At 35.2% G+C, this 3694-nt stretch overlaps 1 pseudogene; it reads right to left on the bottom strand.

Annotated features, from left to right (window-relative positions):
* Nucleotides 1-258: 258 nt before the first annotated feature.
* Nucleotides 259-750, bottom strand: LOC115291138 (annotated as a pseudogene).
* Nucleotides 751-3694: the final 2944 nt, after the last annotated feature.

The following is a 3694-nucleotide window of genomic DNA, read 5'->3' as shown; positions in this document are numbered from 1 at the left end:
ATGGTTATTCAAAATATCATTTACTTACTAGAAGTGGTCAAAGGAGGAAAAGCAGCAATGTACACCCTCTTCTTTTAATAGAAGATAGAGTCTTCACCCATAAATTCCATTACATCAAAAGAACAAAATAGCTTTAACTTTTGACTTAAGATATTCAGCATTCCTAGTTTTCAAAGAAATAGAAATACCTTAGAAATAAATCAGTCTGCTTTAACAAGTTGCTCTGACTCAAATAAAGCTTTTATCTTCTTTAATTGGTCATAGCCAGACTCCAAAGTGTAGAACAACTCTCAGAAAAATTGGAACATAAAATGTTGAGTTCAACTTAGATATCGCCACATCTCCTTCATCAGCTCCAGTGTTGCCAAAGTGCATGTTGTCATCATGTCCAGGACCGAATGCATCTACTTTATTGAATTTAGCATGCTCCGGAAGCTCATTATGCCCTGAGTCTTCTGGCTTCATCTGCACCATATTTTAAAATTGAATCAGCTTCGTTATCCTGGTAATCTCCTAGACAAACCAATATAAAGTCTGAGATATTTATCCAAACCTTTTTTTCTCACTTTCTCTTGGAGGTAACATAACCTCTTAATGCCATCAAACCCTGCATTATCTATTTTCCAACATTTTGATTATTTGAGCATATTCCTAACCATCATTTTTGAATACCGGCTCTCTTCCTTTAGATTCATTATCATTCTTACCTCTGTGTCTAATTTTACTTCCTTTACTTTTATTCTTGGGCATGGCAGTGACTGTGGCCTTAAGGCAAACATGTCTTTGACTCCTATCTAGGTGGCAAGGATTCCTTCAAGAGGTCTGAGGGGATACATGGGACATAGATGGTGGAAGAAGCTAGGCTACCAGCATGGTCTCATGACTCAGTTCTTCTGAGATGCAGTCGCACCCATTATTATTTCTTTCATTCTACTTACGTTGGATGTAATTTGCTTTTTTTTTTTCAGTTTCTAAGGTGGAAATGTAGATCTTTCTTCTTTTCTAATATACTCATGTAATGTTATAAATGTCTTTCTAAGTACTGCTTTTGCATCCCACAGATTTTGATAAGTTGTGTTATCATTTAGTTCAAAATAGTTTTTAATTTTTCCTTGACTTCTTTGATCCATATATTATTTAGAAGTATGTTGTTTAATCTTCATGTATTTGGGGATTTTTCAGTTATCTTTCTGTTATTGATTTCTAGCTTAATTCCATTGTGGTCTGGGAGCAGACACTGTATGATTTATATTTTTTAAAACTTATCAAGGTGTGTTTTCTGACCCAGAATCTTGTCTATCTTAGTGAATGTTCCATGTGCACCTGAAAAGAATATGTATTCTGCTCTTGTTGGAAGAAGTAGTCTTATCTTTGTTCCTCCCTGGGTAAGATGGTTTTTTCCTCTGGCTTCTTTCAGGACTTCATCTTTGATTTTCTGAAGTTTGAAAATGATATGCTGAGGTGTAGTTTTTGATTTGTATTTTTTTTTCTTTGTTGATTTTTGTTTTTGTTTTGGCATTTATCTTGCTTTGTGCTCTAAGCTTTCTGAATATGTTGTTTGGTACCTGATACTAATTTAGGGAGTTCTCAGTCATTATTGTTTCAAACATCTCTTTTATTCCATTCTTTCTTTTTCTTCTGGTCTTCCCATCATGGGTATAATATACCATGCGTGTGGTCCCACAGTCCCTGGTTATTCTATTATTTGTTCTTTTTATCTTTCTTTTTGCTGTTTTCTTTTCAAAGATTCTACTGATACATCTAGCTTGGAGATTCTTTCCTCAGCTTTGTCCGGTCTACTAATAGTTCATCAAAGAGATTCTTCTTCTTCTATTTTTTTAATCTCTAGCATTTATTTTTGGTTCTTGCTACGGATTTCCATTGTTACACTTACATCACACTAGTGTTCTTACACGTCATCTACTTTATCCTCAGGAACCCTCAGCATATTAATCATAGTTGTTCTAATTTCCTGCTCTTATAATTCCAACATCCCTGTCATACATGCTTCTAACACTTGCTCTGTCTTCTCAAACTGTGTTTTTTCTTTTTTGTTATGCCCTGTAATTTGTTAAAAGCCAGACATGATGTATTAGGTGAAAGGAACTATTGTAAATAGGTTCTTAACTATGTGGTGGTGTGATGTAAGGGGAGGGAACACATTTTATTGTCCTCTGATTAGTTTACAGTCTTTTGGTGACTTAAGCTCTGGACTTCACTAGAGTTTCTCATTTTTTTCTCCTCTCTCAGGTGGGACAGTTTGACTAGAGTGGGTTTGAATTGAGTGTTTTCCTTCCTAAGGTCAGTTAAACTCTGATAATTCTCCCAATGGGTTAGGTGTTGGTTAATTACTTTCCCCGGAAGGCATACCTTGTTAAAAAGAAGAGAGCATTCTGGGTTATTTCAAAATGGCTCCTTTTCCCCTTTTTCTGCCTGAAGCAGGAAGGGATTTTTCTCTGATATTTACAGTATTATGATCCTCCACTCCCACCCTGCGTGATAGTTTCCCCTGGCATTTTTACTCTCAGACTTGTTAACACTGAACCTGCAGGAATTCATCCGTTACATTTCAGGTTTTTCTACTCCAGCACTAGTTTCTATAGAGGTTTCTGCTCCTGATCCCCTGCTCCTCTGGTAAGTTGTGACTTCCTTTAGTCATCTGTCTCTCTGATATTTGGGGCAGGGGTTACCTATGTCCTCTTTCTCTTATAAATCCAAGAAAATCTGTTGATTTCTTTTTATTTGTTCAACTTTTACTTAGTTTTAGGATATGTTGGCATCTTCTAAATTCCTTACATGTGGAACTGTAAATAATTGCCTGGTTTGTCTTTTCAATTTTTTTGATAAATAATTGGCTATAACATTATATTAGTTTCAGGCATCAACATAATGATTCAGTATTTGTATACATTGTGAAGTGACCACCACAATAAGTCTAGTTGACCTTCATCCCACACATATTTATGAATTTGTTTTTTTTTGTGATGAGAACTTTTAAGGTGTACTCTTAGCAACTTTAAAATATGCAACACAAGATTATTAACTGTAGTCACCATGTTGTACATTACATCCCCTGACTTAATTATTTTATAATTGGGAGTCTGCGCCTTTGGCCCTGTTAACCAATCTTGCCCACACCCTCCTCCCAAATACCAAGCTGTTCTCTTTGTCTATGAGCTTAATTTTTTCTTTGTTTTTTAGTTTTGACTTGGTTTTTTAAATTTTTAGATCTCACATAAAAGTGACATAATCTGATGTTTTTCTTTTCTTTCTTCTTTCTTTCTTTCTTTCTTTCTTTCTTTTTTTTTTTTTTGTTTTGAGTGACTACACTGAACATAATGCTCACAAGATCCATCCATGGTGTAGCAAATGGCCAGATTTCAAGTTTTTTTTTTTTTTCTTTTGTGGCTGAATAGTGTTCCATTGTTTCCATATATGGTATTTTCTTTAACCATCCATCCATCAGTGAGCATGGAGATTGCTCTTATGTCTTGGCCATTGTAAATAATGTTGCAGCAAACATGGGGGTGGGTGTGTGCATATATCTATTGGAGTTGGTGTTTTCATTTTCTTTGGGAAAATACCCAGCAGTGGAATTGCTAGATCATATATGAGTACCATTTTTAATTTTCGGAGGAAATTAATGCCACTGATTTCCATAGGGTATGCACCAATTTACATTCCCAGCAATACA

Source organism: Suricata suricatta, chromosome 5 (assembly GCF_006229205.1).
Source record: "Suricata suricatta isolate VVHF042 chromosome 5, meerkat_22Aug2017_6uvM2_HiC, whole genome shotgun sequence".
NCBI lineage: Eukaryota > Metazoa > Chordata > Mammalia > Carnivora > Herpestidae > Suricata > Suricata suricatta.
The sequence above is the reverse complement of the archived record's forward strand: the minus strand, read 5'-3'. Positions and strand labels throughout refer to the sequence as shown.